At 38.0% G+C, this 26446-nt stretch overlaps 2 long non-coding RNA genes and 1 pseudogene across 2 annotated transcripts in view; all 3 read right to left on the reverse strand.

The window, feature by feature from the left end:
• LOC144613939 (uncharacterized) overlaps nucleotides 1-26446 on the reverse strand; it is a 228720-nt gene that overhangs the window by 167878 nt on the left and 34396 nt on the right. The window lies entirely within an intron of this gene.
• On the reverse strand, nucleotides 16718-20583 carry LOC132665027 (heterogeneous nuclear ribonucleoprotein D-like pseudogene; annotated as a pseudogene).
• On the reverse strand, nucleotides 20591-23633 carry LOC144613938 (uncharacterized). The gene is made up of 2 exons (XR_013551436.2): nucleotides 23488-23633; nucleotides 20591-21034 (listed from the first exon to the last, which is right to left on the reverse strand). It is a non-coding gene; the product is annotated as an uncharacterized LOC144613938 (long non-coding RNA).

Below are 26446 nucleotides of genomic sequence, written 5' to 3' on the forward strand. Positions count from 1 at the left end.
TTTAACTTGGAATTAATTTTTAACATAAACACTGTTGGCCTCAACAGTGTTCCCTTCCCTGCTATTTTAGGTGGGTTCATAAGACAACATTTTAATGTTTCAAAAGCATAAAATAAGTGGTAAGATGATATCTTGTAATAGTTCAAGGAGTCACAAATTTTTTTTCTTAATGGTACACAGTCGTATAAGAATGTGCCTTAAGGCTGATGACATCATAGATTCGATGAAATCTGACATAATAAAATATACTTCTGCCTAAAATAACTCCTAAGGAGATATGCATACAAAGGGAAAATATGACAAAATCTTGATATATACGTATATGCATGTGCTCATATAAGGAAACTAACTTCTTATTTTGAAAAATTACAGCGTCACATTCATTTATCACTAAGTAAGTAGTTTATTATTAAAAAAAATAAGAACTACATGAAAAATCTTGGATTGGTCTTATTTTAGACATCAAGTATTCGAATATGCTACATTCAAAAAAAATCCTTTTGTCGTCAAATTGTTTTTGATACATATTAGAAGAGAATCCTATCTGGAGAAAAATAAATCTTGTAACTGCCATTTTATGTAAACTGTTAAATATTTTATTCTGTTTTGTATCTGCTGGCAACAGATACGAATTATATTAACACAAGGAGATTTTAATAAATCTTTCTATCATTAGGTTAAGCCCCACAAAACTCTGAAAGAAAACATCTCCACGTTTTTCATGTTTTTTATGACCTCTGGGGTGTGATCAGATGCCTGTTTCTAAGCAGCAGTGTTAAACAGAATAAGAGAAATTATTATTGACACATAATGTAATTACCAATAATGTATTGGGTTCAAATGCAGAGGAGAGTTTTAATCTTCACATGAAGCGATTGATGTGTTTAGCTCCCATTTGTGTTAGTGGCAAGTATTGCCATGAATCTCCGTGTCAGCACAAGACAAATACACGCTCAAGAATCCTCATCAGAAATTCAAGCTGTTTGATTCAGCAGAAAGAAGAACAGAGCTCCCCGAGAAAAATCTATTTTTTAAATGGAAAGAGATTTCTACTCCATGGAGCATAACCAAAGACTTCCTGCCCTTCTAAATGTGTCCAGTGTACTGTTTTCTCCTAAAGAGGATCCTTTCAGGCTTCCTGTTATAGGAAGTAAAACTTCCCTCTGAAAAAATAAATCATTTGAGCAGCATTGTTGCCAAATATGTGCTTTTTGAAGGGTTCCACAAAAATGGAATCTTCTGTGTATAAAACTGGAGATAGGAATGGAGAATTAGCTCTAGATCCAAGAAAACAGTCTTTTTCCCTCTATGTTTGTTTTCTGGTGGAAATGAAAGAATAATTATTTTTCTAATATTGATATAAGGACATGAGGGCACGGGCACTAGAATAAAAGTATAGCTTTCCAGATGTCTTCCTTGGTGTAATATTTTTGAAATCAAAATTTCACTCAGACCATCTTCTGTCCTAAGAGCAATAAAACCTCAATAAGTTTATTTTTTAAAAAAATTTAATGTTTGTTTATTTTTGAGAGAGAGACAGAGACAGAGAGAGAGAGAGAGAGAGAGAGGACAAGCAGGGGAGGGGCAGAGAGAGAGGAAGACAGAATCCAAAACAGTCTCTAGGCTCTGAGCTGTTGGCACAGAACCCAACGTGGGACTCAAACTCACAAACTGAGAGATCAAGACCTGAGCTGAAGTCGGATGCTCAACTGACTGAGCCACCCAGGCGCCCCAATAAGTTTCTTAAGTGATACCCAAACTGCCTTAATGACTAATTCAAGCAAATATTTAAAATAAAAGAGCTTGGGGTGCCTGGGTGGCTCAGTCGGTTGGGCGTCCGACTTCGGCTCAGGTCATGATCTCACGGTCCCTGGGTTCGAGCCCCGTGTCGGGCTCTGTGCTGACAGCTCAGTGCCTGGAGCCTGTTTCGGATACTGTGTCTCCCTCTTTCTCTGACCCTCCCCTGTTCATGCTCTCTCTCTCTCTCTCTCTGTCTCAAAAATAAATAAATGTTAAAAAAATTTTTAAATAAAAGAGCTTGATTCATTTTAATTATTTATTACAGTTTAAATGATCTTCAAAATAAAAACAACACCAAAAAAATAAAAAAATAAAAAAGCCCACAAAAACAACCCTTCCTGCTTTGAGATCCTTCAGGGAAACATTTATGAATACATTAAAATTATGTGTAATGAGCAGGCTATTTCCTGCTATTTCCCTGTGAGTAAAACAATGCTTCTAAAGTATCCCCAAAGATTGGTGAAATAAATTGTGGCATATTTAAACAACAAAATACTGAAGAGCGTGTTATAAAAGAATATGTAAATATCTTGGGAAAACATTTATGCCCTTTATTAAAGACAAGAGGAGTACAAATTAACATGTAAAATGGGGTTTTAAATGTGTAGCATCAAGTAGACTAGTTTAGATAATTATCTCTAACTTTGGAAAAATAGGGGAGAAATTTGAATACACGAAACTATTAAAAGAGCCTATGGTGGACTGGCGGATGGATGATTGGTGACTTCTGTTTTTGTCTGTGTGGCTTTCCATGTAGTACAAACCTCATACAATCAATATGGGCTGCTACTGTAATAACCAAGAGAATGCCTTAAAATAATCTAATGCAGGTGAAATATGTCTTTACAGTACATATTTACATATGTAATACAGTTTATTAGTATAATTTTGTCAGATAAAGTACAAAAATGAATTTTATACAGTCATCCCCATCTAAATGATCACATTTCTTATTTTTTTAATTTTTTAATGATTATTTTTGAGAGAGAGAGAGAGAGAGAGACAGAGCATGCCCATGAATGAATGGGGGAAGGACAGAGAGAAGGAGACAGAGGATCTGAAACAAGCTCTACGTTGAAGCAGAGAGCCTGATGTGGGGCTCGAACTCACAGAACTGAGAGATCACGGCCTGAGCCAAAGTCAGACACTTAACCACCTGAGCCACCCAGGCACCCCTAAATGATCACATTCCAATTAACCAACCTCAATGTTGCAGTATTTTTGCTTCCCTTTTTAATGAAAAATTTCCCAGGAAATGTCAGATAATGTAATTATCTTATAGAACACTAGATACACGAATCCCTAAATATTTTGAGAGAAGTAGAAATATAACACTTCAAACTATAGCAAACAGGCAATATGGCTCACTTGTTTATTAAGCAGTGTGAATGGAAGGACAGAGAATTAACTGATTTCCTCCAAGATTAGATAGTGAATTTTATTTGCAAGCATATCTTGTTTTCCTTCCATTTGAGACATGTTTCAAGCTGATTAGTGAAAGTATAATATCGATATAACAGCTTCTGTTGCAAAGTTTCCTGAATCCTATTTCTAAAGATTTAAGCTATACATCTTTATTAACTTGGCCGGTCTGTTCTGAGAGCATGATATTAGAGTCTACATAAAGACATAATAATTAGAAAATACTTTCTGACCTTGAGCTGGCCAGAAAATTTCCTTATTTAAAATAGTGGATGTTCTACGTCCGCAATAATTTGTTAAACATTTCTTTGGAAGACATGGGGAAGCAAAGCTGTCAAAGTACACTTGCCGTGCCCACCAGTCAGGGGCACATCCTCACCTAAGGAAAAAGAAAGATTGAGACTTGAGAGGGTAAAGTTATATCTCAATCAATGTAATTACAAGGGCATCAAGAAGAAACGTGGGAGCATAAACTTTTTACTCTAATGGCTCTAATAATGCTATCGGAACAACATGCCACTGAAATCAGTAATTTTTCCAAAGAAACAACTGTGATTCTGGGTCATGTGAAGGTGTGATGGGAAGAAAAACTTTATACAAAGCCGAGTTCATTAATCATGATGCCAGGACAAGGGCAGAGTTGTGCAGGAAACTTCATAACACTGGGGAGCAACTTATCTAAAAGACCTTCAGATGAATTTTGGTTTAACGTGAAAAACACTGGACCAAAATTGGGAGATGGAATCTTTCAGCTACTAATTCGCTAGATAGGTCTGCAATGTCTTTGGATCTCATTTTTTTCTTACCTGTGAAATAGGGTTTAGAAATACTATTTTCTGGGGGCCTGGGTGGCTCAGTTGGGTAAGTGTCCAACTCTTGCATTCCACTCAGGCCATGATCCTAGGACGCTGAGATTGGGCCCCACTTTGCGCTCCAAGCTGACAGCACCAGGAGCATGCTTGGGATTCTCTCTCTCCCTCTCTCTCTGCCCCTCCCCTGTACAGGCCCATGTTCTTTCTCTCTCTCTTTCTCTCTCTCTCTCTCTCTCTCTCTCTAAATAAAAATTAAAAAAATAATAAGAATATAAAAAGAAATACTATTTGCCACTCAAAAATAATGTCACTGTGTGAAATAATTATTGCCCTTTGTTTTCCTCCATATAACTGGGATGCATTTATGCCTGTATTGATAACTCTATTAGGGATATATTTTAGATTTTTCTTCTCTTAAAGACCCATTGTGACATGTAATGTAAGGTAAAACTGATTTTCAGTTCAATACAAAAATATAATATAAAACTGTTTTCCATTCTTAGTGCTGAGGGATAGGGGGAGACCATGCAGTGAAACAGGGAATTTCCCATAAGATAGATACGGTGTCATATCACTTCCTGAAAACAATTATTCTTTGGTGTCACAAAAGGCCAGGAAATTATTGAACAATTAAAATAGGAAGAGGGCACAGTTATAATATTCATGGAAATGGGGGGGAAATATTCATAGTTATAATATTCACAGTTATAATATTCATGGAAATATTTTTAATAGAAGAAATTATTTAAAAAAAAGAAAATACCCATTAATTTTATCAAAACCACCATGAGTTCTATTCATTTCAGGTCAGGTACTGGTTGCCTTTTATAAACCACATAACATGCTAGGCTTTGGAAACACAATGGTGATTTTAAAATCAAATAAAGAGGAAGACATCGAGTTACACAAAGTGCATTGAGTTTGTGTATTTATCTTTTCTCTCCATCAAAGCACCTCTAAAATGGGCAAAGAAAATGTGACTGAAGGCAAGGATGGATGACACATTTGACATGTTTTACAAGCAGACGTCAGATCAAGGAGATGTAACTGACTACATACAGAAAACACACCAGAAGTACCTGCACAGGGCACACTAGTGAGAAAGTTCCAGATTGAGGATCCTGGGCATAGTGGAAGTCAGGGATGAACTCCAAGGATAAAAACAGGAAGATGCAGATAAAGTCCACATAGTAGCAAGCCAAACTTCTATAAGCCCTGAACCTGCTGAAATCCAGGGATAAATACTATACACATGTACACTTATACCACAGGGAGTGAAAGTATTACCCTTGACTCCCCAAAAGAAGGCTTCCTGTCCTGTGAACACACTTTGATTACCTACTGGTGAAGTGAACAGGCTACAAGGCTGATCCCCATTCTGAGTTTCAATCAGCTTTCTAGGAGTCTTGTTGTTATATATGCAATACACAGTCAAAAATCATCAGACTTTTGAAGAACCTTCTATAATAAAGGAGAGAAGGGAGACCAAAGAAACAAAAAACCAAGCAAGGTTTGTGGGGGGAAAAAAAAGATAGTTCAGGAAACAGACCAAAATCTTTAAAAATATTTAATTAGTAACTTCAGATACATAAAGACATTATATCCCTGAGATCAGAGTAAAAAGGAATAATGAGAGAACAAAGAGGAATATTAGAAAATTTAAAGGATGAAACATTAAAAAAAGAATTCAAGAAGCTCAAAATATTGGAAAAGACAGAACTCAGGGAAGTGTTTGGGAGTAATATTTAACAGAGATAAATCCTCAACTACAAGAAAAGAAATTCAGGAGATACTATCTCAAATTTGGAAACAAAGAAATGTCAGCATGTGCACATTATTTAGAACAAGCAGAAGAGTTGAACACCTGACTTTTGGTGTCAGACCTGAGGATTAGGAAGGATGGAGAAGGAAACTACTATTTTTTTATATGAAACATTTATTATTTAAAAAATATACTTGCATTATTTAACAAAAGTGAACTTCCAAGAAAATAAGCACACTTTTAAAACATGGGTTAGTATGTTCAGCATAAATTGATGATTCAAGAATTGCAGAAGATACATCGGGAAAAAAAAAAAGAACAGAAGAGCATTCTAAGAATGTAGAAATTTCTGTAGTGGTAGAAGAGAAATTTTGAAAAAGAGTGACAGTACAATTTATGTTTTAGTTCCTATACTCCTGTTATGATAGAAGCAGACATTCCTTCGACCTGCGCCAACATTTCACTCTGATGGCATTCTCCACCCAAATTTTAACATTGAAGTCTCTAACAAATAAAATGGCATACCCGTTCAGATGTCTTCTAGCTTCTGCACTTTTACAGCCAACTGTCTACTGGACATCTTTGCTCGGATGTCGCCAAGGTACTTCAGAATCATCATGTCCCAAACTGAACTCAGGATATTCACCCCTGACCACACCTTCCTCAAACATCTCTCAAGCAGCTCCAACCACACAGCAGAGCCAGCTGGAAACGTGGGGACCCTTTTTGTCAACTCATTCTCCCTTTCTCCCCATAACCTGTCACCACTGCAAGTTGATTTTCTCTTTAAATATCTCCTTAATGGATTTATCTTCTCTATGAATGTTAACCTGACCTTATTCCAAGCATGGCCAAATACAAAAACTAAGTATTTTATTTAATGTAAAAACACTGAATAGAACAAGGGTAATGGAGAAGGAGGCTGATTAGTTCATCTAGAAGACAGAGGAAAGTGTACAGGCCTTGGACTCACCATTGAGAAGACACCAAATGTTCTACTAAGTCTGAAGCAATTATGTGTTTTGGAAGCATTTCTTACATATATATTCTTCAAATTGTTTGCAGGACCTTCTCCAATGTGTTTCCTCAACTATCATTTCATGTTATTGAAATGTTTATAATTTACTGAAAATTACTGTAACAAAACAAGGGGTCATATAATCAGATATGTAGTGATGATGATAGTGATGACAGAAAATAGAATACCAATTTCTGAAACATTAAAATATATGTATTTAGCTCGTGACTCTAGAAAGAAATTAGCTCTCAGAAGAAAATCCTGTCATTCCCCAAATTCTTTAAGGGGGGAGACTCTGCATAGAGAAACTCAATGCTCCCAGGCTGAATTGCCAGAATATCTCATTTTCATGGAAAATTTTAAGTCTCCAAAGAAGAAAGATTTCCAACATAGTCCAATCAGTATACTCTCAACTAGTTGTACTTGCCTGAAATTAAAATATGGCAGCACAGAAGAACAAAAGCTCTTGGGAAGCTTGTCACTTTCACCATCTTCTGTTGAGTGCAAACTACTCAAGAACCGAAAAGCAGAATTCATACTAGTAGCAGGATGAAAAGACAGCTCAAAGGAGGGGGGGAAAATCAATGGGAAAAAAATCAATGTGAAAGTTGTAAAAGCTATACCAATTAGCTCTCTAATATATGGCCTTTTGAAGTGCCAAAGAGCATTTTTAAGTGCTACTTTTTATTTTTATTTGAATAGACTCACTGCTAATGGTACGGAAGCAATCATGTGAAACCAAAAAGACTAAACCCTAAAAAGAGCCTTCAGGAGCTGAAGGAGTATTTATAGACTGTACCATGGGTCCTTTATATTCACACCCAGTTTTTCCTGCTTCCTGTGAACTACCTTTCAATATAGGTTGACATATGATACTCAGAATGTGTTTAAATCTCTTGAATAGGGCAAAAGAACAAAATAGATGCCATAATTTGTAACTTTTCCTGATACGTTGGAACATATTCATATTCTCTTAGTCAAACATCACCATTAAGGTGTCTAAATTCTCAAAAAGAGTACTTTGGGTGCACAGAAATAATAAGAATGGATACTAAATGATTATTATTTAATACTATTGTGTTCTCTGATTTCTGAGGAAGACTGTAATGAAAATATCGACGGAGATAGCCTTCCTTATTCAGTGTAAGCCATTTATTTCCTCAATTAAACCCTTACAAAGATGAGAAAGATGAAAAAATAAAAAAAAACTATCCTCGGGATAATAAATCATGCTCAGTTTTTAAGTAATAATAGCATTTATTTATATGGTTCTTATCATAACCCAGCACTGTTCTAAATGTTTGTTACCTTATCAGTTCTGCTAATTCTCACAACTACCCTACGACACAAGAGTATCGTTACTATTCCCACTTATAGTTGAGAAAACAGAGTCACAGGGAGAGCAAATAATTTGCCCAGAGTCACATGGTAAGTGATAGAGCGGTGTTTCCTCTCAGGCTGTTTGGTGCTGTGCTTTTAAACACTCAGTTGCTTTTCAGCAAAACATCCTTTGGTTGCTAAAAGTTGTAGGACTTATTTAGGGTAAGCATTAAAGCGGTATGCTAACAGCAACTTGGTTCAAAAGTCTTTGGATTCTAGATCACTAAACTGGAAATAATAGAAATGATCAAAATCCAGAAACCCTCTTTGCACTATTTATACCTGAATCACAAAAGGGACAGGCAGAGAGCAGGCATTAAGTAACCATCTGGTGAAGAATTAATTACATAGAAAAGCCCTGCTAGTCTCTTGCCAATACAATAAGGATTTCTTATTCCTCCCCAACTCTCTTCCACTGTGTCTGAAACCGAGTAGTAGTACAGCTTCCCTAGAAAGAATACACTTATAGATACAGATTTTATAAAGACCTAGAGAAGACTGTTAGCTAACAGCCATGGTTACAGATGGTAGTCTTGTCTTTTATGTTCCTTAAAAGGGAATATTTGCTCTTTGTTTTAATCAACTCTTTTTAGTGTTAAGAAGGAAGATATCTTTTTCTTATTTATCAAAGACTTTTTAAATTAAAGGATGATTAATTGTATCAAATGATCTCTTGGTATCTATTGAAATAAATAATTTGATCCTAAATTCATCCTTGTTACAATCATCACCATCATCATGTATTTCTGAATGTTAAATAATCTTTGCATTCTTAATAAACTCTCCTGTGTAAGGCTATCTTAGTCTGATGGATCCCATTTGCTAATATTTTATTTAGGATATCTGCATCTATGGTAATATCTTTCTTTGCTCGATAACAATATGAATGGCACCAGAATAATTTTTCTTTGACGACAGAATTTTATCTAAGACAACCCTTGATTAGTGTGTTTTGGGAGTAGTTGTTTGATCGTCAGTCACAGTTATGGCTCTATTTCATTTCCTTAATGTCTTTGAAAAATAGTAGTAATTCATATTTTCATAGAATTTTTTCTATTTTTTCCTGCATTTTGAACTAAATTGGTGTTTTACAGCAGTGTTCCTTTCATTAAAAAAAGGAATCCTCTTATTCCTTGAATATAATGGTTTTTTTTTTTTGTTTGTTTTTTTACTTTACTTTGGCATTTCCTCTCATGTATTTCCGTTTTTTAGACTTGCTAGGGTTTTGGATATCTTAATGACAATTTGAGAGCACCAGCTCCTGCTTCATTTATTAATGAAATTTCTTTTTCCTTTCTAATTTCTGCCCATCATTATCCATATCTTGTGCTTTTCTTTTTATTTAATTTTCTTAATTTTTACATTAAATCAATTATTTAGCTTCATAAAAAGTTTCAATAATAGAAGCTTTTAAAGATTTAAATTTTCCTTTGAGGACAGCTGGATATCACAACTTCTGACATATTATATTACATTTCACATTTTCTTAGCCTATGGTTTATTCAGACGTACTAATTTTTAAAAGAGTATATTAATTTCGGGGTTCCTGGGTTGCTCAGTCAGTTAGCTGAGTGTCAGACTTTTAATCTTGGCCCAGGTCATGATCTCACGTTTCTTGAGTTTGAGCCCCCCATTTGGCTCCATGCTGACAGTGCAGAGCCTGCTTGGCACTTTCTCTCATTCCGTCTCTCTCTGCCCCCCCCCCCCTCTCAAAATAAAAATAAATTAACTTTAAAAAATTTTTTAAAAAGAACATATTAATTTTCTCAAGTGTTTAGATTTTAGAAATTATTCTTTTAAGTTCTACTATTGTTGAGTCATGGTTAGAGAATGTGGCCTTTTAAATGTGTTAGAGAAGGAGTTCAAGTCATACTCTGCATATGTATCTGTATGTGCAGATGTATATAGTGCATCGTCATAGATTTTTATAGATATCCCACAATTTCTTTTTATGGTAAAGTGGTTGAATATATATGTGTGTGTGTGTGTGTGTGTGTGTGTGTGTGTGTGTGTGTGTGTGTATGCACATACACATGAAATACCTTGATGAAATTATCTAGACACTTTATACCAATTAACACTTTTTGCATCTCAGAGTACCTTAGGTGGGGAGTACTCTTCTGTAGAAGATACATAAAATGTATTCATAAAATATTACCTATCAATTCAAGGAGTTCCTGGCCCCCCTAAAAGAAAATCACGGATTCCTTTACATCCACTGGCCATTATTGGTAACCTCTGCTTTGTAACTTATTTATACTATATCTGCTTAAGCAGTAAAATCCAGAAAAAATATATTAAAGTTTCCTATTATAATACTGAGTTATCAGACTCTTTTTGTACTTCTAGCGACTTGGGCTTATATGCACAGATACCACATTTGGCACCGCATAAAAATGTAAGACTAGTTTATTGTGCCTTCTGTAGACTAGCACCTGATATCAATACACGTTCCCCCTTTCGTTCCATTTAGAATTATATTCATTTATTTGTGCTAATTTTATGTTGCTCATTTTCTCTAATTTAATGAATCTGAACAGTGTTTTACTTGATTTTGTTGCAAATTTTATGTATAATCATAGAGCATGCAAATTTACCTTCTCATTTCTAACATGTAAGTCTTTGATTTCCATATTTTTACCTCATTGCGTTGAACTATGTTTATATAATATTAAATAGTGATGATAAAATTAGGTATCCCTTTAATTGTTGTGATTTTAATGGATTTACCTTATACTATAAGTTTAATGGTAACTGTCACTTTGAAATAGGTATTCTTTATTCTGCTAAAGTTATTATTATATATACACTTGGAGTAGTTAATTAGCTTCTCCTATCAATTTTTATTTATCTTATTCTCTCTCTCTCTTTTTAATTCTTAACTCTGATTGAGTGTATTACTGTAGTTTGACTTTTTGATTTATAGACATAGGAGCTCTTATCTTTCTCTTCCTTGGCCTCCTCTCCTCAAATATCCAACCACCACTGCTACCAAATAGAAATAAAACAAATTCAATGCACTTCCATTATCAGCAGTTTCTGCTTCCCTTAATTCTCCATGAATCATGGCACATCGATATATTACTCAGAAACAACACTGCAGTTGACATTATTGATAGCACATATGAATGAGGGAGTGATTCGACTGAGAGCATGGGGTTATGTTTGATAACCCACAAAATTCTTCCTGATGCAGCACATGAGGAAACAATAGTCTCTGGATACTTCCCAAAGATGTTGAACAGTTTTCTCTGGCTAGCAAAACAGCCTTTTGTTTACTATGCTCTTAATAAACTCTTCTGTATGAAAGGCACATCTAGTTGGGGGAATGCGCAAGCAGATAATGAAATCTCCAGGTGTTTGAGTTTGAAGGCTGTTCTTCATGTTATTGCTTGTTTAGAATGTAGTAGTCTTATGTTTTACATTTTCATGATAAAATTATCATCTAGAAGACCTAATTTTAAGAAAAACTAATTTCTTCACGTACTGAGGTTGTCCTTACATTATTTTAGCAATCTGGAATGTGACCAGTGTCACTTTTAAGATTACGGTTTACATCCTTTCCAGATAAAGGAATAACACCCACTATGGCATTTGCCGTGAAAGGTTAATTACTAGATTATAAGCTTTTTGATGGTAAACTCTAGGAGTATAATTGTTTTTCATGATAGTGCTTTTCATTTGGTAGAAAATCCATTTATGATTATTGACTTATTTCTCCTCCTTTTGCTTAATACCAGTGTATTAGAGGCAATAAACTTTTTAACTACTGTTTGGCTTATCTGTTGGTGTCCTAGAATATTTTGGTGCCCTTACACAGGTCAGAAATAAAATATGAAGGAATAGTGCCTTGCCAACTGAAATGTTTACAGAGTTAATGTTGAGTTCATTGTTATTTAGTTACTTGAAAGTGTATGGTATATAATAACACTTTTTTTAATGACTAGTGATTTTGTCTTGGAGAACAAAATATCCTGAAAAGAGTCCTGCCCCCACCCCCCCCACTCCATTGATTCCTTCTGAGATGGAAAGCCAAGGTTGCTTACAGAATAGGCAACAGAGCAGCCAACCCACTGAGCAGTGAGGGTTTTAAAAGCAGGATGCAAACAGGAATTTGAGCTGTATTACTCCAAAATGTATAAGCTATGGGAAAGAATCAATGAGAATTTGGGGTTTTATTTAAAACATTTTCCAGCTTAGATTGTAATGGACTGAACATGTTCTGTAATAACTTGTCCTGCTGTTCTACAAAGTGTTTGAACATTGATATTATGGGTAAAAGTAATTTTTATAGGGATATCACAACATGTGAAGACACTCTATCCAACTATGTATAAGTAGGTTCAAGTTTTAAGATTTAACATTTGACGACAATATTTCCAAATATTTTTCAATTGTCCGTCATCCTCATAAACTCTGTCCCTTTTCATATTTTTCAGGTTTCTCATAATATGTAAAGGAGGAAGGCAGGAAGTTCATTTATTTTTAATTTTTTTTAAGTTAGCTCCACGTCCAATATGGGGCTCGAACTTATGACCCTGAGATCAAGAGTAACATGTTCTACCAAATGAGCCAGCCAGGTGCCCCCAGAAATAAAGTTTAAATTCAGACCTGTTTCATACTAGGCCTGTGATTCTCAAAAGCTTCATGCTATACAGAGAAGCAACCACTGTATTCCATTTATTAATCTGAACTTTTTTTTTTCCTCCAGAAATTTCTGTTTTTACTAGAGTGTTTTTTTTTTAAACTGGGATTGATAAAAAAAATTTTTCCTCCCATTTCTTTTGCCACTGTCTGGACTCTGATGAACACAGGAGTTATACACCAGTGTCAGAAAGGAGTGTAAATAACAGAGTTCTGAGTGCCTGCCAGTCAACTCGCAAGAAGCAAATCTCCATTTGGCCATATTCCAGGTTATCTCTGGTGATTGTTTCCTCCATCCAACGGCAGTAGTCGGTGAAGAATGAACCAGTTTGGCCCATTCTCTCTTGGTGAGTATTAAAATGATCAAAATTAAACTCTTCATCAATACCATTTTTGCAGAAAAGTTAATCCTTATCATTATTATAACTATAATGCATTGAGGCCTACTGGATGCCAACACTTTATAACACTCATAAAGATAGATTCAGAAGTGGGTATTTTAACCCCCCAGTTTACAGATGAGGGACCTGAAGCTCAGACAGGTCAAATCGTTCTGCCATCATTCATCACTAGTTCCTGTTTTGACATGAACTCAAATCCAGATCTATTGTCACAAGGCACACACTTCTCACTTTACCCTGTTGCCTATCAACCAAATAAAGAAAATGAAGGCATCAGGCATCAGGCATCAGGAGAGGAAGCTAAGACTTCAGGTGGCCATCAAGTCATACAAATACTTTCAATCACACTCACGCTGTCTCATCTGTATAATCTCATTTAATTCACTGATTCCACAAAAGCTGAGGCCAAGACTATATGGAGGGAGGATGCAGAAAGACAAAGAGGAAAGGGCCTGCTTTGTACAGAATCACTAAGGGAGAGAAAGGTCACATTGCCAGCTGGTGCTATGCTGTCTGTCATCAGGTTTTATAATATGGTGTAAACACTAGGGTCTGTGACACTGAACATGGAGGGAATAGCTTATTACCTCCCAAAATAGCACAAATGCCAAGCAACTTTAACTGGCTTAGCCTCAGGAAATCTCTCCATTCTCCAAGAAGGTAAGGTCACATTAAATGATTTAGAAATGTAAGGCTTGAGCATATCAAGACGCTAAACCTCGGTGCGTTATTTTGATGATGGCTGAGTGAGGACCTGCCTTGTTCTTGAGTTCAGATTTTCTAAAGAGGCCTAATACTAAATCAGTTGCTGAATTATGAAAAAAATAAACATAACATCTTACTAAAGGAACACTGAGCTATATGTGTATTAGTGAGAAACCTACTTGGCATATTCCTCTTGAATTTAAAATAAAGAAGCTGTCTACTGGGCAAAGGTTGTCATTCTGTAGGGAAGACTTGAAATGAAATTATAAATCCACAAACAGAGATTTTATTAGAGTGGAAAACCTGATGGAATCATAACCACAGAAGCAGAATGTGGCAAAGGCGATGATGAACACGAGCTCTAGGAGATTCTTAAACAATTAGGACAACGGAGGGAAGAAAACAGAAATTAAGGATAATTTAATATTTATTCATATTGATTTCTCACATTAAAATGATATTTTCCTTTTGTAAAATTAATTTTGATAATTCTCGAGAACTTGTTTATTTAAAAAAATCAAAAGAAAAAAAAAACTCTGAAGAAAGTTTCTGACTTGGGAAAACTTTTCTATCTAAAATAATGGCTGTTTTTTAGGAAAGAGGAAAATAGCTCCCAAACTCGGACTTCAAAAATCTGTGACATTTTCTTTATGAAAAGGAAGGAGAGGTTGGGTTGTTCATGCGGTATCCATTTCCTCACTTCTTTAAAAAAGAATAATAATGTTTTATTACTTATTTTTGAGAGAGAGAGAGAGAGAGAGGGAGGGAGGGAGAGAATGGGGGAGGGGCAGAGAGAGAGGGAGACACAGAATCCAAAGCAGATTCCAGGCTCTGAGCTGTCAGCATAGAGTCCTGTGTGCGGCTTGAACTCACAACTTGTGAGATCACGACCTACGCTTAAGTCAGTTGCCGAACCTACTAAGTCACCCAGGCACCCCTCCATTTCCTCACTTCTATTACCCATATGCCTCCGATCTAACCTGATTGCGATTTATTTGGCAAGGCAATGATTTTCAATCTGCAGCAGTGGGATCCTATGTTTGAATAAAGCTGTATATAGAGACCTGATGTATAAATCAAGTGTGAAGTCAGCCAGTATAGGTGAAGACTAGAATTTGACAGCAAGGGAACAATGCTCCCTTCTGATGGCTGCCCCTCCCCACCCAGTAGTCCCTGAGTTTTCTCCAAAAAAACCCATGAGAATAATGCCCCCAAACATTTTTTTGTTTGTTTGTTTAAAAAACCTTTATTCATTTTTGATCAGGGAAAGGACAATCAATCTCAACGTCAACTTGTCACCTAATCATAAATTTGAACTTAACAGGATTCACTGCCCTAGACACTGCACCGACAGACTTTGACAACATAACTTAAAATGAAAATCTCCCTTGTTCCCTAAGGTTGCCTGTTGAAAGAATAAGCAGTCCCTTGCAATAACCAACATTGGTACTTGGCCTAGGTTTAAGGTCAAACAGCAAAACAAGAGCAAAACAAGGCCAAGTGCAGTGTCACTTGATAGCTAGCAAGTACAAACATCCTTAAACAAAGAAAGTTGCAGGCACCAAATAAAACAAAAGGCAGGTTCAGCAGCATAAAAAATTTACATTTCCTGGAAGGTGAGGTCAACTACTCTGCACAAGAACCCTTATGCCAATCCTAAAGGCTAATGTAGAACCACAGAAACAAAACAAAAAAACCTTAAATCCAAGGACAGTGAATATAAAATTTAAAGCTTAAATTTACCCAGGAAATTCTTCAAAATCTACAGTTAAAACTGCTTTTTGACTCACCAGGAAAATCTGTTGTAATAACTCGGGTCACCTTAGATTTGCATCGACATACATAAAATTTAAAGTATACTTTTCCTCACGACTCCTTCCTATGTCTGAATACGGGATGTTTAACTACGCAGCTCAAGCACTAATGCATTAAAAATGATGAAACCTACTAGCATGACTTTTTCTAAGAGCTCACACCACATTAACAGTTAACACCCAATATAGCTTCCTAAAAAACGCCCCACAAGAAAACATTTTGTTCAGTTTGGTGCTTGCTGCGACAATACCAGTAGAATACAACCGACTTCCTCAAGTCCCTACTTCAAATATCTGCATCTCACTTTTGCTCAAATTTTAACCACCTCATACCTCTCTGCCAAAATCCTTGTAACAATTTCTGATACTCTTAAACTGTAGCTCCAACACACTGTTTAAGACTGCCTTTTCCCTGGGTATATCTGGATGTTTTAATCAAGAAAACAAGTAATGTCATGGTATTACGATTAGCCAAAGCTCTTTCTAACAGACCAGATTCTGATTGAGTGTGTCATAACCAATGGCTTTCCAGAGACAGGAACAAAGCACAACTGCTTCTATTTATGAAAAGGAACTACCAACATGCTTTGTGCTAAAAAGGCACACTTCTTCACAATATAATCCAGAAGATTCATGGTCGGCTAGAAAGCTTCCACTAATGACAACACTATGACAAGGTCTCCAAATGCACAGAGAAATATTAAAGGTGTGGTGGAAACCTCAGTTAGCAGGGAAATGAAGCCTCAGAATATAGAATACATCTAAGAAAAATGGGGAACAGGGGGACACTGTAGCTGGCTATTCAAAAAAGGACCACCGTTTCTCCCTATGGACCAATATTCCCTACAAAATAAACTGTGCCTTAATTATTGTTTATTTTCAGTTACACTTTCACAGAGCTTTTTAGTACCTGATGCAGAAAAACAATCACATAAGGAAGCATTTATTTGAGGTTTAACATGAAATCACCCAAATAAAATTTGTATAAACACAACTCCACATTGAGTCATAATACAGAGAGCAAAAGACAAAGTAAAAACAAAGAAAACTAACTGGCGGCTATATACAGTTGGACACAGTTGTGTCTTGTACGCTACGAAGTCTTTTACAAAATAATCACCTTAGATCAACAGAAGGCTGATCTTCAATGCCGTCCGTCCTGCAAGATGGGTTTAGCAATCTCCTCCTGTTTTCTCCAAAGTCCTCCTTTAGTATGGCTTGCCACCCCCTCCAGAAGCCTTGCCATAAGTGCTCTGTTGGCCACTGTAGTCTGCATATCTGTGTCCATATCCACAGTCCCCCTAGTTATACCCGGTATAATCACAGCCACAGCCACTATAGTTTTGATCACCACCAAAGGCACTATCATAATTTCCATATCCTTGATCATAACAGTTATTAAATCCCTGGTTCCAGTTTTGGCCCTGACCTTGTCCATGACCCCTAGTACCACCTTGTCCACCAGCCACGGCACCTCTTCCTCCTTTTTGTTGTTGCTGTTGCTGCCTATAGACCTCGTTGGGTTGTGCAACTTGGATTTCACACTTCCCAGAACCAATTTGATGATATCTGCTTTCTAACAATTTCTTTCCTGGCTCTTCATCGGTATATGTGATAAAGCAAAGTCCTCTTTCATTTGGTTTTGTCTCCACGGGAAGTGCAATATTTTCAATATCTACAAAGGCTCCAAAATATTCTTCAGTTTGTTCTTCGGAAGTACCGTGGCTCAATCCACCCACAAACACCTTTTTGGGAGGTTCTTTCCCTTTTAAAGCTCTGGCCCTTTTGGGGGTCTATCAATTTGCCATCCAGTTTGTGTTCTTTCAGTTCCCAAACCGTATCAACACTAGCAGCATCTCTGAAAAGCACAAATCCAAATCCTCTCGAGCTTCCAGTCACTGGATCTGTTTTTATTGTACAGTCTACGATTTCCCCAAATCGAGACAAATATTGTCAGGTCTTTCTTGCTTGTATCCCAGCTCAAGCCTCCAATAAATATTTTGCCGTCATCCTGTGGATTCTTGCGGTTGATCTCGGATCCCTCTGCGAATCCCTCTATGCTGCTGTACTCGTTCATGTCCTTCATGGTGGTGGAGCTGTGGGCTGCGGGGGGCGGATGGGGGGGTTGCTGGCGCGCAGTCTGGGTCACGGCAACAGCCGTGGCGGAGCATTGTATGGAGCTGGATTTCAAATGGTGGCGGAAGAGCCCCCCCCCCCCCCCAATATATTCTTAACCGGATTTGACTAGTTCAGATTCCATTCCACTCTATTCTCTGTGGTTAAATGCCTATTCATGTTTCTAAACTCCTGACACATGTTATTCTTTGGAAATGATAACAAATAATCACAATGATAGGCAAGAAGTCATTTTTTTTTCTAGTGCAGGATTAACTGACAGTTTTAAAGTTTTTTTGGTAAAAATATAAGCATAATAGGTAGGTGTTAGTATTATGTACAAATACTGTATTAAGATGTTATATTTCAGTACTGTATCAGTGGGGGTTCTCCAGAGAAACAAAAATCAATGTGTGTGTGTGTGTGTGTGTGTGTGTGTGTGTGTGTGTGTGTGTTAAGAGATTAATTTTAAGGAATCGACTTGTGATTGTTGGGGCTGGCAAGTCTGAAATCTGTAGGGCAGGTCTGCAGGCTGGAGGGCTTGAGGTTTTAGTCTTGAGGCAGAATTTCTTCTTCTTCTTTGGTAAACTTCAGGTTTTGCCCTTAAAGCATTCTACTGATTGGATGAAGTCTACCTGTATCATTGAAGGCAAACCTCTTTACTTGAAGTCAAATTATTGTAGGTTTTAACAACATCTACAAAATATCTTTATAGCAACACCTAGATTAGCTTTGATTAAATAATTGGGTACCGTAGCCAACACATAAAACTAATCATCAAAAATAAAATGGAAAATAATTTTTACTTGATATATATACACAAAATAACTGCTAAATAAAATAACCTAGTAATTAAAAAATGCAATATGTTTATTAAAAAACTTTTTTAAAGTTTTTTTAAGTTTAAGAGAGAGACAAAGCACGAGTGGGGTCGGGGCAGAGAGGGAGATGCAGAATCCAAAGCAGGCTCCAGACTCTGAGCTGTCAGCACAGAGCCCCATGCGGGACAGGAACTCACAAGCTGTGAGATCATGACCTGAGCCCAAGTCTGATGCTTAACCAACTGAGCCACCCAGGCACCCCCCCCAAATATAACTCATTTAATATTTAAAAGTTACCATGCTTAATTTGAAGTTTTAAAATAATATGTGTGTGTGTGTGTGTGTGTGTGTGTACACATACATATAGGTGCCCTTCTCTGATAGTTGATTTTTGTTCCATGACAAATATTACAGATGAAGAAAATTTTCTTTCATTTTAGGATTTTGTTGAACTGTTAAGGTGAGCCAAAAAGAATCTTCTAATTGGTGTTAGGGTACTTTTGGCACCATATAAGCTCATCCCACTTTTTAAGAATGAGAATATTTGTGTGCTTGTTCTCATTTGGTTTTACCATTAAAATCAATATTACTTCTGCTAACTTAGATTTTTATATCAATTTCTGTGTTCGGATCAGAGTATTATACAACATTCACATCTTCTATGTGAGATTCTGCTGTTAAAGTATTTACAAAGGACTTTAGCTTTTAGTGAATAGTCCAATACTTACAAACTCTGGAAAACATTATTGGATTAATTTTCAAATGATGTGATATTTGGATATTTTAGAAAGGCTAAGAACATATATTGAATTTATAAGTTTAAAGACTTCTGTTGCTTCCAATATGGATTATTTTCTTAGAATGCATCTCATAGAACTTGTATACATATGTACTTATTAATATTTATTTGCAAAAATGTCTCGCGGTTTGCAACAAGGCCACAGAACACACTTATAACATGGCAACAGCCACCGATAATACTAATTGAGAAGCTTGTGACCACTTCTCTGTGTTCCTATTCTGGTTCCCAGTTATGTCAGTATTAACCTTCAGCTTCCTACATCTGTAGGTCCGTCCGTCTCTCACTTTTGACATAGGTGGATTCTTTTGAAACTAGGAACCTGTTGATTGCTAAGCTTTCATTCCGACAAGAAAATTAAAACATATTTTCTCTTTTACCTGATTTGTCAACTTTAAAAAATACACAATTTTTTCCTTTCACTTAATTTTTGTTTTGACACCTCTTATAAAAAAAAATCTTGAGCCAATTTTGAAATCCCCCCCCCCCTTTCTCTGGGATAAGGAGATTAGCATTTGCTAAAATAAATAATAGACATATTTCTTATAATAACAAAATAATCCTGATTGCTCCCTCCTGTCCCTGTATTGTTGTCATTCATTTCACTTCTACTTCTACTAAGGAAATCTACATCTACATCTGTATACACATAACACATATATATAAGCATACATAATCAAATACTTTGCCATTATCATTTTGAACAATCCATTATGTTAGATCAGTTAAGAATAAGAAAAATAGAAGAGAACAAGAAGGTGATCAAAGCGCACAAACTTCCAGTTGTGAGAGATACAAGTTCTGAGAATGTAGCATATAGCATGGTGACTATTCAAAAAGAATAAGAAAAACAAAAGCTTTCATTTCACCTTCACCTATTTCCTCTTTGATGCTCTTCCTTTCATTATACAGCTCCGAGTTCCCAACCTATTTTATCTTCCTTCTCACTAAAGAACTTCTTTTAACATTTCATGCAAGCAGGTCTACTGGCAACAGATGTTGGTTCACAAATTCGGTAGTTGCTTGGGTGAAATTTAAAATTGGCCTTGTACATGGAGGGCAGGGGGAAACCAAGGAAAGAGGCAGCCATCCAGATCCGTGGGCAGAAGGTTTAATGCACAAGGGAACTTACTTATGAGGCTTGTCTAGGTGGCCACAAGACCACTAGATCTCTGCACCTACTCGCCATGATCTCAAACATTTATAGAGAGACCTTAACAGGGTTCCATCATGTATACAGCTCAGACGGCCTCAACAACACTTGCTTACTCAAGGCAGCATCTTTGGAGGTAGCCGGCTCTGGGAACAGGAGGCAGGGTGCATGTTTCAAAGATGGAGAGGGTGGAGGAGCCTCCCATGGCCCGGGGCCAACTTGCCGGTCAACCCGTGACCATGTCTTCTTGATGACCTCCCCAGACACTCCAACCCTCAAGACCGACTGGATGTTAAAATTTTTCATGCCTCCCTCTTCTGCAATGGGCCTGGCATGGTCAGCAAGGGGCTTCACTAGCATGGAGGTGGCTCATTTGGCAGCTATCTGGCTACATTTGAAAGCAGATACCATGGAAATAATTCAGGTTCGTAAAAAAAAAAAAAAAAAAAAAAAAAAAAAAAAAAAAAAAAAAAAGCACAGATTAAGATAATGATTCCCAAAATAAGTAACTTTTTTCCCACCAAGAGCCCACTGATTTACTGAGTCCTCCAGGCTGAGGATTATTCAGAGTTCATTTGCATCCTCCTGCGATTTAGTAAAGAGGATACATTAGCAGACTCATCAGGTATGAACACACAACAGTCTGTTTCTATAATGACACAGGTACCTCCTTGCGAGGCAATAATAATGTCTAAGGCGGTTCTATTTTGGAGCACAGCTTTTCCAATTAGAGACCTTTCAGTGTTCACTAAAGACAGCCATTGGCAGCTATCATTTAGGGCTTGTTACTGAACGTAGTAAGGGCTTCTACGCGTGCTATCACATGCCCTCAGGCTAATGGCGGGGACAAAAACTGTAGCTAAATGATCATACCAGAAGAAACAGAATGTGCCCTCTTTCTTGAGGAGAGTGAGGTTACAAATTTTTGTTACAGTGGGAGGATTCTCCTCTGTGCCCAGGGAGAACAAGGGTGCAAGTGCCCCAACCACCCAAGTGGAAGCCATGGCCATGGACTGGGCCACACAACCACTGGGTCCCATTCAGGGCTACCCAGGGAATACCTGAAGGGGAGTAATGGGTCAGTGCCAAACCACTGGCTCTCCTTTAATGTGACAGAATGACTGGATGGTTCCATTCATATCCATCCCGTATTCCTGGCACAACTGGGTTGGTTCTGCTTAGAGTGATATTTCTGTTTCCAGCATAGGGGTACCCTGATGCTCAAATGTCCTTTACCTGGTGTGAGCTACATGAACTTATTCCAATCTGAGTGCTCTGATGGTGGTATTTTAAGCACCTTCCTGGTCATCAGTTTGATGGGCTGCCCATGTAGTTTGACAGAAAAAGAATACCCTTGTCGGGTGTTATCCACAGTGTGAGCCACAAGCCAGTTTTCTGGATCAGTACTGGTGATATCAGATGAATGAAGAGTACTAGTCCTAGCTTGTTTTCCTCAATGTACTGTTCTAGGCTTTCCAGTCCCCTCTCCGGTGATACCCCCCATGGCAACCTGATAAGCTAGAGAGGGGCAGCTGCCAACATACCCAACTGTTGGTCAAGCCCACTTGGTCACTGTCCTTCTATAAGAGTTATAGCTGTGGCCGGGGTGCCTGGATGGTTCAGTTAAGTATCCAACTTCTGATTTTGGCTCAGGTCATGATCTCACAGTTCACATGAGTTCGATCCCCACGCTGGGCTCTGCACTGACAGTGCGGAGACTGCTTGGGATTCTCTGTCTCCCTCTGTCTCTGCCTCTCTTTCTCAAAAATAAACATTAAAAAAAAATAATTATAGCTGTGGCCTGATCCTTAGATGTTAATGTGGCTGCAGCTTTAGAAACTTCCCCTGGTTGTGCATCTATACATGTTGGCTGGGGAGGCAGCACTACCAGGCATGAGGAGCTATGGTGGGGGCGGGATGTGCCAGATCAGGACACCTGCATTCTCCCATCATGCACTGGTGTGCGTTCCATCCCAGGTACCATGTGCTTCCACACGTCCAGCCTGCAGCAGGACAATGGGACCCCAGGGGAGACTGAGTAGCTCCCCCTCCCCCAGGAGTATGAAGTAACTCACCCATCCCGATGGGAACATCCCACCGCAAATTCCAGTAGATGACACCTTTCCCAGGCGCGATTATGCCTGGTGTTCTCAGCAGCACAGCACATTGATCCGTGGTCAGAGTCCGGCCAACTTCTATCTTCTGTGACTTTTGTACCTTTAAGGTGTTGGGTGTCTCTGCAGGGCTCCCAGTCTGGCATGAGGGGCAACAGGATCTACCAGCTGATCATTCAAATGTATCAAAGGCCGGGCAGTACTTTAGTCCACTTGGCCAAGGTGGTTTTACCTGTTAGTAATTTAACCTGCTGCTTTAATACTTCATTTTTCCTTTCTACCAGCCCTGCTGGTTGTGGTTTATAGGGGGGATGGAATGTCCATTCAGTATCAGGTTCTTTTCCCAGTCTTGCACATCATGACCTTTGAAATGTGGACCCCCCCCCCCCCCATCACTATATTTTCGACAAAGGTATCTGTTCATGGTACTCAGTTTCTCTAATCCCCTGATGGTGACAGACTGGTTTGCACAGTGACAGGGGAAAGCTTGGGTTAGACCAGACACAATGTCCACATAAACCAAGGCATACTTAGAACCCTCATTTGAAGGGAGGGGGGCAATATAATCAACTTGCCAATCTATCACCAAATAGAAACACCAGTGGATGGCCCCAGACACCTTTGGCAGATGCTTTGCATGTTGTTTAGAACACAAGAATACATGCTGTTCCTGCATTAACCAAGTACCGTATTTCAAGGGTAATCTGGTGTCCTGGGCAACACCCACCTGGGCACTACAATGGCCACTTTTCCTAGGCACCCAATCTGCTGTATCTCCTGAAGGATGCGGGCTCATGCCTGAGCTTGGGCATTAACTTCTTGATGGCCAGGGGAGTTTGGTCTGTTTCACTGTCCATCACAATATCCTTCTCTGCACTCTTCCGCACTTTCTCAGGAATTCCAACCCTTGGCATCACAATTAGGCTTTGTCATAAGCACTTGGACCTTACTCCCCTTAGCTTGCACCCTCCTAGCTTTGCCAAAGAGTATGCTAGGGTCTCCAGCTGCTTCTCCTGTTCTCCCTGCTTGTCTGCTAGCCCTGAAGGCATCAGAGTAGTGGACGCCACACTTCCTCTCTAACCTCAGCTCTTCTTCCAACTTTCTAACTCAAGCTTCAGCCTATCTGATTCTGGGGCAACAGCTGGCCCTGTGTTCGCCCCTGTCTTACGTACTAAGAAGAGTTGCCGGTTTTTCAATCTGTTCATGTTTTACTCGCTGTTAGGATGGAGTGACAACTTTCAAGCTTTTCACTTGTGGCTTCTTCCCTCTTTTTTGTTAGTGTACTAGTTATCTGTTTGTATGTAACAAAACTGGCCAAAGTGCCACATAACAAAATGCCACTTTGCCCCAAACAACAAATTAGGAATTTGGGAGTAGCTTAATCCATTGGTTTTGTCTCAAGGTCTTTCACAAGGGTTGCAGTTTAAATGTGAGTCAAGGGGGCGCCTGGGTGGCTCAGTCAGTTAAGCGTCCAACTTCGGCTCAGGTCTCCATCTCATGGTTTGTGGGTTCGAGCTCCGTGTCAGGCTCTGTGCTGACAGCTCGGAGCCTGCAGCCTGCTTCAGATTCTGTGTCTCCGTCTCTCTTTGCCCCTCCCCCGCTTGTGCTCAGTCTCTCTCTCTCTCAAAAATAAACGTTAAAACAATAATAATAATAAATAAATCAAATGTGAGTCAAGGCTGGAGTCATTCTAATCTTGCTTGGCAAAAAGTCCACTTCAAGCTTGCTCATGTGATTCTTGTCACCAGATTCTTGTAACCAGAGAGTTACGGGAGCAGGATGCCATGATAGGTAATGATTCTGGGAAAGGTGGATGCAAGGCAGACCAGGCTAGAGGTGTCGTAGGCCTTGCTGAGAAGCTTGGAGGTTGTGAAGCCATGGAGGGATGGGATGCACTTAGTAAAAACTGTTCATAGAAATGGAATGTTAATATCTTCATAGCTTGATAGTGTGAGATCGAAACGTGTTAAAGAGCAGGTATAGCAAAAAGACCCTTTGGTCAGGATTTACGTCAGGAGATACAGGAGGCTCAGTGGAATTCACCCGTCCATCTCTCTGCAGATCTCAGGAAGCTCTGAGCCTTGGCCAGTTTTGTGACATTCTCTGGTCAGAATCACCTTCTGAGCTAGCTTCAGAAACTAGAGAATGTGTCCCTGGACTGGGCTCTGCCATATACCAAGAGTACCAGCCACTGCACCCTTTGCTTTGGATGTTTTCTGGAGCTCAGGCAATAGGAAAGCTAATATGTATCAGACACTTATCAGTGCCTGTGCCTGCTAGAACTGCTTTACGTGAAATAATGCCTTCAATCCTCCTAAGAGCCCTTTAATAAGTCGTTATTATTACTCAAATTTTACAGATAAAATAACTGACATGCACTGTGGTTAAGTGGTTCATGGTTACACAGATAATAAAGGCCGGTGTTGAAATTCAAGCCCAAGTAGTTAAACTACAGACTTGATCCTAACAGTCTCATTGATGCCACCTGCATAAGTTGCATAAATACTCAAGCCTGGAATTGTGCTTAGAAAATTAAATCTCTACTGTAGACAGCTCAAGGAAAGTAAGCATAAACAATCTAATCTAGAAGTTAAGATAAACCATGGTATATTTTTTACTGCTTCTAAAGAACATTTTTCCTTGGATTCCACTGAGGCCAATAGATTAAGACATGGACTGTCAAAGTCACGTGTAAAGGCGGAGCATCATTGGTAAACATTTTAGTGTAATTCTTTTCAACGTGTTAAGCATCCTGTTTTCTTTCCACCTTCAGAATCACTGAACCCCTGAATGTCTGCCATTTCCGACTTTCAGGAAGATTATGTGCCTCTTTCTCTTCAAAGTGAAACCATATAAAACATCTGATTAGTCCATTACTTATTGAGACATAATGTGTATGTCAAAGAAAATTGATTTTACTGCTACATGGGTATGGCTTAAAAGCAGAATTGACCAATATAACTGACACAGACAATCAGGTTTCTTTTCTGTTACACATATTTTCTAGGTAAACTGCCTGTGAAAATATTAATCCAAATGTAAGCTTGTGTTTATTCTTTTCAAAATTGGAAATTACATTATTCATTTTATATACATATCTTCAATTTGTTAGTTTCTAAATCTGTAGTTCTAATCATGGCTATTTCTGACCTACATCCATTTCTACTTAACAAATTTTGATAATTCTCAGCTTGTTGTATGAAGAACAAAGTTTGTCTCTAATTAGATTTGTGTACAGTATGCATCATAAAAAAAGAAAAACTAAATTCTGTTCTTTGCGTTCACTAAATTAGGTGTAAGAACTCCTTTAAGCATATTATCTTGCATCTAAACCAGTTTTAATAAGTTTGGAAGATTAAGGGCATAACTTCTCGAACGAAGTTGGAAAAAATCAGATCCTTTTTTAGAATGGGATACAGTGTTCTTCATCGATGACAGGTATATCACAAGTTACAGTTTTCCACACTGTTTATTTTTAAATCAGAGGATTAGACACTTTGCCAATCTGTTCTAATTTCACTAAATTGCCTTTTAACCAGACTCTACAGACTGCAATGAAGAAAGGCCTCTAAGATCACCTAAGCACACGCGATGAGCTGCCATGTTTTCCAATTCCTGCCTGTACTCACCGTGAAAGCGTCTCAGTAAACGATGCTTTCGGTGGCACTAATGGACCTCACTGTTAA

The sequence above is a fragment of the Panthera onca genome, chromosome D3 (assembly GCF_046562875.1).
Source record: "Panthera onca isolate mPanOnc1 chromosome D3, mPanOnc1 haplotype 2, whole genome shotgun sequence".
Lineage (NCBI taxonomy): Eukaryota > Metazoa > Chordata > Mammalia > Carnivora > Felidae > Panthera > Panthera onca.